At 49.7% G+C, this 13,654-nt stretch overlaps 8 non-coding genes across 8 annotated transcripts; all 8 read left to right on the top strand.

Moving 5' to 3' along the window:
* The first annotated feature begins 658 nt into the window (after nucleotides 1-658).
* Trnal-uaa lies at nucleotides 659-742 on the top strand. The gene has a single exon. It is a non-coding gene; the product is annotated as a tRNA-Leu (tRNA).
* A 1,793-nt stretch (nucleotides 743-2,535) lies between these two features.
* Nucleotides 2,536-2,619, top strand: Trnal-uaa. Its single transcript has one exon. It is a non-coding gene; the product is annotated as a tRNA-Leu (tRNA).
* Nucleotides 2,620-4,406: 1,787 nt separating this feature from the next.
* Trnal-uaa lies at nucleotides 4,407-4,490 on the top strand. Its single transcript has one exon. It is a non-coding gene; the product is annotated as a tRNA-Leu (tRNA).
* A 1,787-nt stretch (nucleotides 4,491-6,277) lies between these two features.
* Trnal-uaa lies at nucleotides 6,278-6,361 on the top strand. The gene has a single exon. It is a non-coding gene; the product is annotated as a tRNA-Leu (tRNA).
* A 1,787-nt stretch (nucleotides 6,362-8,148) lies between these two features.
* On the top strand, nucleotides 8,149-8,232 carry Trnal-uaa. Its single transcript has one exon. It is a non-coding gene; the product is annotated as a tRNA-Leu (tRNA).
* A 765-nt stretch (nucleotides 8,233-8,997) lies between these two features.
* Nucleotides 8,998-9,081, top strand: Trnal-uaa. The gene has a single exon. It is a non-coding gene; the product is annotated as a tRNA-Leu (tRNA).
* Nucleotides 9,082-10,869: 1,788 nt separating this feature from the next.
* Trnal-uaa lies at nucleotides 10,870-10,953 on the top strand. Its single transcript has one exon. It is a non-coding gene; the product is annotated as a tRNA-Leu (tRNA).
* Nucleotides 10,954-12,741: 1,788 nt separating this feature from the next.
* Nucleotides 12,742-12,825, top strand: Trnal-uaa. Its single transcript has one exon. It is a non-coding gene; the product is annotated as a tRNA-Leu (tRNA).
* Nucleotides 12,826-13,654: the final 829 nt, after the last annotated feature.

Raw genomic sequence — 13,654 nt, 5'->3', positions numbered from 1 at the left:
TCGCCTTCCCTCCTGGCGCCAGAGGCCGAAGGCAATCTCGCTGTAGGCGCTCAACGCCGAGTGGAAGGCGAACACATCTGAACCCGTTTTCCTGGTGCTGCTAGGGCCATATACTGAAACTGAGCGCAGAACTAACTTTTACTGAAGAATCTGCCCTTTAATGCACATCAGGGCGAACACGAAATTTCTAATATGAAGTACTCACTGACGATCCAAAGACGTTTCAGTATGTGCGCGTCGGTACCACCGGGGCAGTGCCTAAGTATTGTAAATTGAAGGACGACAGTTTGAGCCTCACGGGAAGTATTTCATTGGCTTCCCACGAGTGCGTAATGAACAGCGTGGCTGTTGCTAGGAAACGGCCTTATTTGCCGTTGGCTAATATCTAGTTTTCTTTGCATCATTGTGAAAATGTTCCTATTACTAAATACAGTTTTGCTAGTTACAGTTCAAACTGGAAACGACGGAAGAATGCGGTCCAAGGCGCCACAATGGTTCCCGAAAGGGAGGGTGCATTTCCTGCGCCACGTCTGACATTGCGTCTTAAATTTTCTAAAACTGACATAATTCCATCCTACCGAAAAAAGAAACAGGTTTCGCAGCGAGGTTCTTTGAGATATTGCTAGAGATTGAAGTCTCTGGAGCTCTTTCCTCGCACGTCAGATTGGCCGAGCGGTCTAAGGCGCCAGATTTAAGCTCTGGTTCCCGTAAGGGAGCGTGGGTTCGAACCACACATCTGACAATGCATTTTAAACATTCTGAAACTAACATACTCCCTTGATCTTTCAGAACAAGTAAATTATGCAGAAACACGCCATGCAGATTTAACTAGAGACGACAGTGACAGCCCGAGCGGTCGAAAAGATTTAGCGGAACATACTTTTCCTGCGTCGAGGTGTAGCTCTTCTCACGGACGTCTCCGTTGTTGTTGTGCTGTGGCCCTGGGTTCCAAGCGACAGCGAGAAAACCTCAACAGCAACGCATACGTGTTTAAATGAATCGAAAGGCCTTAATAAAGATAGATGAAACGGTGGCTCAGGTGCTGGAGTTCTGAAGCGGCCGTATTGCGTGGGCAGTAAGCTCACTAAGTTAGTGTGTCATGCTAACAACGGGAAGGCTATGGGTTAGATCCCACCAAGGGCTATTCCATATTGCTTCCCTAAAAGGCAGCGCGAGAGACTTCCAGGCAAATCCCAAGTGATCTGTACAAGGACTAAGATGTCCGCACGTCTGGAAACGTTCTCGCCGACTTGGGTGCCACGCTGACGACACGGGTTCTCGTCCGATCACCGAAGTTAAGCAGCGTTTTTACGTGCTTAGTACACGGCTCGGTGGCTAACTAGGAAGTCTGCGTGCTGTTGGATTCTTTAATTTTGCCTTTTCCCTTAGTTTTCGGTGTTGCTGCGAGGTAATGATACGGTCCAGCACGCTGTCCCCTCTCTTGCCTCTCGGGACGCAAATTCGCGAACCTGCGGCCACAGTCAAATGAAAGGGTCCGTTGTGCGGTGCGTTTGTCGAGTTGGTCTCTCCCAGTCGTTTCTAGCGCCTGTCCTCTACATATACGCCCATTTGCAAGCGTCAGCTTTCGCGTCAGCCGAGCAAAGTCGAGACAAGTCGACACATGGGGACACACGATGCTGTGAATTGCAATCTGCACTAGCCTATGCGGAGCGGGACGAGTGGCGAAGGAAAACCGTTCGTAACACGACAGTTGGGAAATTCGACGATCGCGAGCGTTGGAAACACTCTCCGGAGTAAAGAAGACAACTTCCGTGCGGTGTCCGGGTTTCGAACCCGGACCAGCTACTTGGGAAGCAACCATGCTGACCGACACACCACCACCGCCTTCTGCTACGCGCTGCTTGCGCCGTGATGTGTCGCCTTCCCTCCTGGCGCCAGAGGCCGAAGGCAATCTCGCTGTAGACGCTCAACGCCGAGTGGAAGGCGAGCACATCTGAACCCGTTTTCCTGGTGCTGCTAGGGCCATATACTGAAACTGAGCGCAGAACTAACTTTTACTGAAGAATCTGCCCTTTAATGCACATCAGGGCGAACACGAAATTTCTAATATGAAGTACTCACTGACGATCCAAAGACGTTTCAGTATGTACGCGTCGGTACCACCGGGGCAGTGCCTAAGTATTGTAAATTGAAGGACGACAGTTTGAGCCTCACGGGAAGTATTTCATTGGCTTCCCACGAGTGCGTAATGAACAGCGTGGCTGTTGCTAGGAAACGGCCTTATTTGCCGTTGGCTAATATCTAGTTTTCTTTGCATCATTGTGAAAATGCTCCTATTACTAAATACAGTTTTGCTAGTTACAGTTCAAACTGGAAACGACGGAAGAATGCGGTCCAACGCGCCACAATGGTTCCCGAAAGGGAGGGTGCATTTCCTGCGCCACGTCTGACATTGCGTCTTAAATTTTCTAAAACTGACATAATTCCATCCTACCGAAAAAAGAAACAGGTTTCGCAGCGAGGTTCTTTGAGATATTGCTAGAGATTGAAGTCTCTGGAGCTCTTTACTCGCACGTCAGATTGGCCGAGCGGTCTAAGGCGCCAGACGTAAGCTCTGGTTCCCGTAAGGGAGCGTGGGTTCGAACCACACATCTGACAATGCATTTTAAACATTCTGAAACTAATATACTCCCTTGATCTTTCAGAACATGTAAATTATGCAGAAACACGCCATGCAGATTTAACTAGAGACGACAGTGACAGCCCGAGCGGTCGAAAAGATTTAGCGGAACATACTTTTCCTGCGTCGAGGTGTAGCTCTTCTCACGGACGTCTCTGTTGTTGTTGTGCTGTGGCCCTGAGTTCCAAGCGACAGCGAGAAAACCTCAACAGCAACGCATACGTGTTTAAATGAATCGAAATTCCTTACTAAAGATAGATGAAACGGTGGCTCAGGTGCTGGAGTTCTGAAGCGGCCGTATTGCGTGGGCAGTAAGCTCACTAAGTTAGTGTGTCATGCTAACAACGGGAAGGCTATGGGTTAGATCCCACCAAGGGCTATTCCATATTGCTTCCCAAAAAGGCAGCGCGAGAGACTGCCAGGCAAATCCCAAGTGATCTGTACAAGGACTAAGATGTCCACACGTCTGGAAACGTTCTCGCCGACTTGTGTGCCACGCTGACGACACGGGTTCTCGTCCGATCACCGAAGTTAAGGAGCGATCTTACGTGCTTAGTACACGGCTCGGTGGCTAACTAGGAAGTCTGCGTGCTGTTGGATTCTTTAATTTTCCTTTTCCCTTAGTTTTCGGTGTTGCTGCGAGGTAATGATACGGTCCAGCACGCTGACCCCTCTCTTGCCTCTCGGGACGCAAATTCGCGAACCTGCGGCCACAGTCAAATGAAAGGGTCCGTTGTGCGTTTGTCGAGTTGGTCTCTCCCAGTCGTTTCTAGCGCCTGTCCTCTACATATACGCCCATTTGCAAGCGTCAGCTTTCGCGTCAGCCTAGCAAAGTCGAGACAAGTCGACACATGGGGACACACAATGCTGTGAATTGCAATCTGCACTAGCCTATGCGGAGCGGGACGAGTGGCGAAGGAAAACCGTTCGTAACACGACAGTTGGGAAATTCGACGATCGCGAGCGTTGGAAACACTCTCCGGAGTAAAGAAGACAACTTCCGTGCGGTGTCCGGGTTTCGAACCCGGACCAGCTACTTGGGAAGCAACCATGCTGACCGACACACCACCACCGCCTTCTGCTACGCGCTGCTTGCGCCGTGATGTGTCGCCTTCCCTCCTGGCGCCAGAGGCCGAAGGCAATCTCGCTGTAGACGCTCAACGCCGAGTGGAAGGCGAGCACATCTGAACCCGTTTTCCTGGTGCTGCTAGGGCCATATACTGAAACTGAGCGCAGAACTAACTTTTACTGAAGAATCTGCCCTTTAATGCACATCAGGGCGAACACGAAATTTCTAATATGAAGTACTCACTGACGATCTAAAGACGTTTCAGTATGTACGCGTCGGTACCACCGGGGCAGTGCCTAAGTATTGTAAATTGAAGGACGACAGTTTGAGCCTCACGGGAAGTAATTCATTGGCTTCCCACGAGTGCGTAATGAACAGCGTGGCTGTTGCTAGGAAACGGCCTTATTTGCCGTTGGCTAATATCTAGTTTTCTTTGCATCATTGTGAAAATGCTCCTATTACTAAATACAGTTTTGCTAGTTACAGTTCAAACTGGAAACGACGGAAGAATGCGGTCCAACGCGCCACAATGGTTCCCGAAAGGGAGGGTGCATTTCCTGCGCCACGTCTGACATTGCGTCTCAAATTTTCTAAAACTGACATAATTCCATCCTACCGAAAAAAGAAACAGGTTTCGCAGCGAGGTTCTTTGAGATATTGCTAGAGATTGAAGTCTCTGGAGCTCTTTCCTCGCACGTCAGATTGGCCGAGCGGTCTAAGGCGCCAGACGTAAGCTCTGGTTCCCGTAAGGGAGCGTGGGTTCGAACCACACATCTGACAATGCATTTTAAACATTCTGAAACTAACATACTCCCTTGATCTTTCAGAACATGTAAATTATGCAGAAACACGCCATGCAGATTTAACTAGAGACGACAGTGACAGCCCGAGCGGTCGAAAAGATTTAGCGGAACATACTTTTCCTGCGTCGAGGTGTAGCTCTTCTCACGGACGTCTCTGTTGTTGTTGTGCTGTGGCCCTGAGTTCCAAGCGACAGCGAGAAAACCTCAACAGCAACGCATACGTGTTTAAATGAATCGAAATTCCTTACTAAAGATAGATGAAACGGTGGCTCAGGTGCTGGAGTTCTGAAGCGGCCGTATTGCGTGGGCAGTAAGCTCACTAAGTTAGTGTGTCATGCTAACAACGGGAAGGCTATGGGTTAGATCCCACCAAGGGCTATTCCATATTGCTTCCCAAAAAGGCAGCGCGAGAGACTGCCAGGCAAATCCCAAGTGATCTGTACAAGGACTAAGATGTCCACACGTCTGGAAACGTTCTCGCCGACTTGTGTGCCACGCTGACGACACGGGTTCTCGTCCGATCACCGAAGTTAAGGAGCGATCTTACGTGCTTAGTACACGGCTCGGTGGCTAACTAGGAAGTCTGCGTGCTGTTGGATTCTTTAATTTTCCTTTTCCCTTAGTTTTCGGTGTTGCTGCGAGGTAATGATACGGTCCAGCACGCTGACCCCTCTCTTGCCTCTCGGGACGCAAATTCGCGAACCTGCGGCCACAGTCAAATGAAAGGGTCCGTTGTGCGTTTGTCGAGTTGGTCTCTCCCAGTCGTTTCTAGCGCCTGTCCTCTACATATACGCCCATTTGCAAGCGTCAGCTTTCGCGTCAGCCTAGCAAAGTCGAGACAAGTCGACACATGGGGACACACAATGCTGTGAATTGCAATCTGCACTAGCCTATGCGGAGCGGGACGAGTGGCGAAGGAAAACCGTTCGTAACACGACAGTTGGGAAATTCGACGATCGCGAGCGTTGGAAACACTCTCCGGAGTAAAGAAGACAACTTCCGTGCGGTGTCCGGGTTTCGAACCCGGACCAGCTACTTGGGAAGCAACCATGCTGACCGACACACCACCACCGCCTTCTGCTACGCGCTGCTTGCGCCGTGATGTGTCGCCTTCCCTCCTGGCGCCAGAGGCCGAAGGCAATCTCGCTGTAGACGCTCAACGCCGAGTGGAAGGCGAGCACATCTGAACCCGTTTTCCTGGTGCTGCTAGGGCCATATACTGAAACTGAGCGCAGAACTAACTTTTACTGAAGAATCTGCCCTTTAATGCACATCAGGGCGAACACGAAATTTCTAATATGAAGTACTCACTGACGATCCAAAGACGTTTCAGTATGTACGCGTCGGTACCACCGGGGCAGTGCCTAAGTATTGTAAATTGAAGGACGACAGTTTGAGCCTCACGGGAAGTATTTCATTGGCTTCCCACGAGTGCGTAATGAACAGCGTGGCTGTTGCTAGGAAACGGCCTTATTTGCCGTTGGCTAATATCTAGTTTTCTTTGCATCATTGTGAAAATGCTCCTATTACTAAATACAGTTTTGCTAGTTACAGTTCAAACTGGAAACGACGGAAGAATGCGGTCCAACGCGCCACAATGGTTCCCGAAAGGGAGGGTGCATTTCCTGCGCCACGTCTGACATTGCGTCTTAAATTTTCTAAAACTGACATAATTCCATCCTACCGAAAAAAGAAACAGGTTTCGCAGCGAGGTTCTTTGAGATATTGCTAGAGATTGAAGTCTCTGGAGCTCTTTACTCGCACGTCAGATTGGCCGAGCGGTCTAAGGCGCCAGACGTAAGCTCTGGTTCCCGTAAGGGAGCGTGGGTTCGAACCACACATCTGACAATGCATTTTAAACATTCTGAAACTAATATACTCCCTTGATCTTTCAGAACATGTAAATTATGCAGAAACACGCCATGCAGATTTAACTAGAGACGACAGTGACAGCCCGAGCGGTCGAAAAGATTTAGCGGAACATACTTTTCCTGCGTCGAGGTGTAGCTCTTCTCACGGACGTCTCTGTTGTTGTTGTGCTGTGGCCCTGAGTTCCAAGCGACAGCGAGAAAACCTCAACAGCAACGCATACGTGTTTAAATGAATCGAAATTCCTTACTAAAGATAGATGAAACGGTGGCTCAGGTGCTGGAGTTCTGAAGCGGCCGTATTGCGTGGGCAGTAAGCTCACTAAGTTAGTGTGTCATGCTAACAACGGGAAGGCTATGGGTTAGATCCCACCAAGGGCTATTCCATATTGCTTCCCAAAAAGGCAGCGCGAGAGACTGCCAGGCAAATCCCAAGTGATCTGTACAAGGACTAAGATGTCCACACGTCTGGAAACGTTCTCGCCGACTTGTGTGCCACGCTGACGACACGGGTTCTCGTCCGATCACCGAAGTTAAGGAGCGATCTTACGTGCTTAGTACACGGCTCGGTGGCTAACTAGGAAGTCTGCGTGCTGTTGGATTCTTTAATTTTCCTTTTCCCTTAGTTTTCGGTGTTGCTGCGAGGTAATGATACGGTCCAGCACGCTGACCCCTCTCTTGCCTCTCGGGACGCAAATTCGCGAACCTGCGGCCACAGTCAAATGAAAGGGTCCGTTGTGCGTTTGTCGAGTTGGTCTCTCCCAGTCGTTTCTAGCGCCTGTCCTCTACATATACGCCCATTTGCAAGCGTCAGCTTTCGCGTCAGCCTAGCAAAGTCGAGACAAGTCGACACATGGGGACACACAATGCTGTGAATTGCAATCTGCACTAGCCTATGCGGAGCGGGACGAGTGGCGAAGGAAAACCGTTCGTAACACGACAGTTGGGAAATTCGACGATCGCGAGCGTTGGAAACACTCTCCGGAGTAAAGAAGACAACTTCCGTGCGGTGTCCGGGTTTCGAACCCGGACCAGCTACTTGGGAAGCAACCATGCTGACCGACACACCACCACCGCCTTCTGCTACGCGCTGCTTGCGCCGTGATGTGTCGCCTTCCCTCCTGGCGCCAGAGGCCGAAGGCAATCTCGCTGTAGACGCTCAACGCCGAGTGGAAGGCGAGCACATCTGAACCCGTTTTCCTGGTGCTGCTAGGGCCATATACTGAAACTGAGCGCAGAACTAACTTTTACTGAAGAATCTGCCCTTTAATGCACATCAGGGCGAACACGAAATTTCTAATATGAAGTACTCACTGACGATCTAAAGACGTTTCAGTATGTACGCGTCGGTACCACCGGGGCAGTGCCTAAGTATTGTAAATTGAAGGACGACAGTTTGAGCCTCACGGGAAGTAATTCATTGGCTTCCCACGAGTGCGTAATGAACAGCGTGGCTGTTGCTAGGAAACGGCCTTATTTGCCGTTGGCTAATATCTAGTTTTCTTTGCATCATTGTGAAAATGCTCCTATTACTAAATACAGTTTTGCTAGTTACAGTTCAAACTGGAAACGACGGAAGAATGCGGTCCAACGCGCCACAATGGTTCCCGAAAGGGAGGGTGCATTTCCTGCGCCACGTCTGACATTGCGTCTCAAATTTTCTAAAACTGACATAATTCCATCCTACCGAAAAAAGAAACAGGTTTCGCAGCGAGGTTCTTTGAGATATTGCTAGAGATTGAAGTCTCTGGAGCTCTTTCCTCGCACGTCAGATTGGCCGAGCGGTCTAAGGCGCCAGACGTAAGCTCTGGTTCCCGTAAGGGAGCGTGGGTTCGAACCACACATCTGACAATGCATTTTAAACATTCTGAAACTAACATACTCCCTTGATCTTTCAGAACATGTAAATTATGCAGAAACACGCCATGCAGATTTAACTAGAGACGACAGTGACAGCCCGAGCGGTCGAAAAGATTTAGCGGAACATACTTTTCCTGCGTCGAGGTGTAGCTCTTCTCACGGACGTCTCTGTTGTTGTTGTGCTGTGGCCCTGAGTTCCAAGCGACAGCGAGAAAACCTCAACAGCAACGCATACGTGTTTAAATGAATCGAAATTCCTTACTAAAGATAGATGAAACGGTGGCTCTAATATGAAGTACTCACTGACGATCCAAAGACGTTTCAGTATGTACGCGTCGGTACCACCGGGGCAGTGCCTAAGTATTGTAAAGTGAAGGACGACAGTTTGAGCCTCACGGGAAGTATTTCATTGGCTTCCCACGAGTGCGTAATGCACAGCGTGGCTGTTGCTAGGAAACGGCCTTATTTGCCGTTGGCTAATATCTAGTTTTCTTTGCATCATTGTGAAAATGTTCCTATTACTAAATACAGTTTTGCTAGTTACAGTTCAAACTGGAAACGACGGAAGAATGCGGTCCAACGCGCCACATTGGTTCCCGAAAGGGAGGGTGCATTTCCTACGCCACGTCTGACATTGCGTCTTAAATTTTCTAAAACTGACATAATTCCATCCTACCGAAAAAAGAAACAGGTTTCGCAGCGAGGTTCTTTCAGATATTGCTAGAGATTGAAGTCTCTGGAGCTCTTTCCTCGCACGTCAGATTGGCCGAGCGGTCTAAGGCGCCAGATTTAAGCTCTGGTTCCCGTAAGGGAGCGTGGGTGCGAACCACACATCTGACAATGCATTTTAAACATTCTGAAACTAACATACTCCCTTGATCTTTCAGAACAAGTAAATTATGCAGAAACACGCCATGCAGATTTAACTAGAGACGACAGTGACAGCCCGAGCGGTCGAAAAGAAATAGCGGAACATACTTTTCCTGCGTCGAGGTGTAGCTCTTCTCACGGACGTCTCCGTTGTTGTTGTGCTGTGGCCCTGGGTTCCAAGCGACAGCGAGAAAACCTCAACAGCAACGCATACGTGTTTAAATGAATCGAAAGGCCTTAATAAAGATAGATGAAACGGTGGCTCAGGTGCTGGAGTTCTGAAGCGGCCGTATTGCGTGGGCAGTAAGCTCACTAAGTTAGTGTGTCATGCTAACAACGGGAAGGCTATGGGTTAGATCCCACCAAGGGTTATTCCATATTGCTTCCCTAAAAGGCAGCGCGAGAGACTGCCAGGCAAATCCCAAGTGATCTGTACAAGGACTAGGATGTCCGCACGTCTGGAAACGTTCTCGCCGACTTGTGTGCCACGCTGACGACACGGGTTCTCGTCCGATCACCGAAGTTAAGCAGCGTTTTTACGTGCTTAGTACACGGCTCGGTGGCTAACTAAGAAGTCTGCGTGCTGTTGGATTCTTTAATTTTGCCTTTTCCCTTAGTTTTCGGTGTTGCTGCGAGGTAATGATACGGTCCAGCACGCTGACCCCTCTCTTGCCTCTCGGGACGCAAATTCGCGAACCTGCGGCCACAGTCAAATGAAAGGGTCCGTTGTGCGTTTGTCGAGTTGGTCTCTCCCAGTCGTTTCTAGCGCCTGTCCTCTACATATACGCCCATTTGCAAGCGTCAGCTTTCGCGTCAGCCGAGCAAAGTCGAGACAAGTCGACACATGGGGACACACGATGCTGTGAATTGCAATCCGTACTAGCCTAGGCGGAGCGGGACGAGTGGCGAAGGAAAACCATTCGTAACACGACAGTTCGGAAATTCGACGATCGCGAGCGTTGGAAACACTCTCCTGAGTAAAGAAGACAACTTCCGTGCGGTGTCCGGGTTTCGAACCCGGACCAGCTACTTGGGAAGCAATCATGCTGACCGACACACCACCACCGCCTTCTGCTACGCGCTGCTTGCGCCGTGATGTGTCGCCTTCCCTCCTGGCGCCAGAGGCCGAAGGCAATCTCGCTGTAGGCGCTCAACGCCGAGTGGAAGGCGAGCACATCTGAACCCGTTTTCCTGGTGCTGCTAGGGCCATATACTGAAACTGAGCGCAGAACTAACTTTTACTGAAGAATCTGCCCTTTAATGCACATCAGGGCGAACACGAAATTTCTAATATGAAGTACTCACTGACGATCCAAAGACGTTTCAGTATGTACGCGTCGGTACCACCGGGGCAGTGCCTAAGTATTGTAAAGTGAAGGACGACAGTTTGAGCCTCACGGGAAGTATTTCATTGGCTTCCCACGAGTGCGTAATGCACAGCGTGGCTGTTGCTAGGAAACGGCCTTCTTTGCCGTTGGCTAATATCTAGTTTTCTTTGCATCATTGTGAAAATGTTCCTATTACTAAATACAGTTTTGCTAGTTACAGTTCAAACTGGAAACGACGGAAGAATGCGGTCCAACGCGCCACATTGGTTCCCGAAAGGGAGGGTGCATTTCCTACGCCACGTCTGACATTGCGTCTTAAATTTTCTAAAACTGACATAATTCCATCCTACCGAAAAAAGAAACAGGTTTCGCAGCGAGGTTCTTTGAGATATTGCTAGAGATTGAAGTCTCTGGAGCTCTTTCCTCGCACGTCAGATTGGCCGAGCGGTCTAAGGCGCCAGATTTAAGCTCTGGTTCCCGTAAGGGAGCGTGGGTGCGAACCACACATCTGACAATGCATTTTAAACATTCTGAAACTAACATACTCCCTTGATCTTTCAGAACAAGTAAATTATGCAGAAACACGCCATGCAGATTTAACTAGAGACGACAGTGACAGCCCGAGCGGTCGAAAAGAAATAGCGGAACATACTTTTCCTGCGTCGAGGTGTAGCTCTTCTCACGGACGTCTCCGTTGTTGTTGTGCTGTGGCCCTGGGTTCCAAGCGACAGCGAGAAAACCTCAACAGCAACGCATACGTGTTTAAATGAATCGAAAGGCCTTAATAAAGATAGATGAAACGGTGGCTCAGGTGCTGGAGTTCTGAAGCGGCCGTATTGCGTGGGCAGTAAGCTCACTAAGTTAGTGTGTCATGCTAACAACGGGAAGGCTATGGGTTAGATCCCACCAAGGGCTATTCCATATTGCTTCCCTAAAAGGCAGCGCGAGAGACTGCCAGGCAAATCCCAAGTGATCTGTACAAGGACTAGGATGTCCGCACGTCTGGAAACGTTCTCGCCGACTTGTGTGCCACGCTGGCGACACGGGTTCTCGTCCGATCACCGAAGTTAAGCAGCGTTTTTACGTGCTTAGTACACGGCTCGGTGGCTAACTAAGAAGTCTGCGTGCTGTTGGATTCTTTAATTTTGCCTTTTCCCTTAGTTTTCGGTGTTGCTGCGAGGTAATGATACGGTCCAGCACGCCTACCCCTCTCTTGCCTCTCGGGACGCAAATTCGCGAACCTGCGGCCACAGTCAAATGAAAGGGTCCGTTGTGCGTTTGTCGAGTTGGTCTCTCCCAGTCGTTTCTAGCGCCTATCCTCTACATATACGCCCATTTGCAAGCGTCAGCTTTCGCGTCAGCCGAGCAAAGTCGAGACAAGTCGACACATGGGGACACACGATGCTGTGAATTGCAATCCGTACTAGCCTAGGCGGAGCGGGACGAGTGGCGAAGGAAAACCATTCGTAACACGACAGTTCGGAAATTCGACGATCGCGAGCGTTGGAAACACTCTCCTGAGTAAAGAAGACAACTTCCGTGCGGTGTCCGGGTTTCGAACCCGGGTCAGCTACTTGGGAAGCAATCATGCTGACCGACACACCACCACCGCCTTCTGCTACGCGCTGCTTGCGCCGTGATGTGTCGCCTTCCCTCCTGGCGCCAGAGGCCGAAGGCAATCTCGCTGTAGGCGCTCAACGCCGAGTGGAAGGCGAGCACATCTGAACCCGTTTTCCTGGTGCTGCTAGGGCCATATACTGAAACTGAGCGCAGAACTAACTTTTACTGAAGAATCTGCCCTTTAATGCACATCAGGGCCAACACGAAATTTCTAATATGAAGTACTCACTGACGATCCAAAGACGTTTCAGTATGTACGCGTCGGTACCACCGGGGCAGTGCCTAAGTATTGTAAAGTGAAGGACGACAGTTTGAGCCTCACGGGAAGTATTTCATTGGCTTCCCACGAGTGCGTAATGCACAGCGTGGCTGTTGCTAGGAAACGGCCTTCTTTGCCGTTGGCTAATATCTAGTTTTCTTTGCATCATTGTGAAAATGTTCCTATTACTAAATACAGTTTTGCTAGTTACAGTTCAAACTGGAAACGACGGAAGAATGCGGTCCAACGCGCCACATTGGTTCCCGAAAGGGAGGGTGCATTTCCTACGCCACGTCTGACATTGCGTCTTAAATTTTCTAAAACTGACATAATTCCATCCTACCGAAAAAAGAAACAGGTTTCGCAGCGAGGTTCTTTGAGATATTGCTAGAGATTGAAGTCTCTGGAGCTCTTTCCTCGCACGTCAGATTGGCCGAGCGGTCTAAGGCGCCAGATTTAAGCTCTGGTTCCCGTAAGGGAGCGTGGGTGCGAACCACACATTTGACAATGCATTTTAAACATTCTGAAACTAACATACTCCCTTGATCTTTCAGAACAAGTAAATTATGCAGAAACACGCCATGCAGATTTAACTAGAGACGACAGTGACAGCCCGAGCGGTCGAAAAGAAATAGCGGAACATACTTTTCCTGCGTCGAGGTGTAGCTCTTCTCACGGACGTCTCCGTTGTTGTTGTGCTGTGGCCCTGGGTTCCAAGCGACAGCGAGAAAACCTCAACAGCAACGCATACGTGTTTAAATGAATCGAAAGGCCTTAATAAAGATAGATGAAACGGTGGCTCAGGTGCTGGAGTTCTGAAGCGGCCGTATTGCGTGGGCAGTAAGCTCACTAAGTTAGTGTGTCATGCTAACAACGGGAAGGCTATGGGTTAGATCCCACCAAGGGCTATTCCATATTGCTTCCCTAAAAGGCAGCGCGAGAGACTGCCAGGCAAATCCCAAGTGATCTGTACAAGGACTAGGATGTCCGCACGTCTGGAAACGTTCTCGCCGACTTGTGTGCCACGCTGGCGACACGGGTTCTCGTCCGATCACCGAAGTTAAGCAGCGTTTTTACGTGCTTAGTACACGGCTCGGTGGCTAACTAAGAAGTCTGCGTGCTGTTGGATTCTTTAATTTTGCCTTTTCCCTTAGTTTTCGGTGTTGCTGCGAGGTAATGATACGGTCCAGCACGCCTACCCCTCTCTTGCCTCTCGGGACGCAAATTCGCGAACCTGCGGCCACAGTCAAATGAAAGGGTCCGTTGTGCGTTTGTCGAGTTGGTCTCTCCCAGTCGTTTCTAGCGCCTATCCTCTACATATACGCCCATTTGCAAG

This window comes from Schistocerca americana, chromosome 7, assembly GCF_021461395.2.
Source record: "Schistocerca americana isolate TAMUIC-IGC-003095 chromosome 7, iqSchAmer2.1, whole genome shotgun sequence".
In the NCBI taxonomy this organism is placed as follows: domain Eukaryota; kingdom Metazoa; phylum Arthropoda; class Insecta; order Orthoptera; family Acrididae; genus Schistocerca; species Schistocerca americana.
The sequence above is the reverse complement of the archived record's forward strand: the minus strand, read 5'-3'. Positions and strand labels throughout refer to the sequence as shown.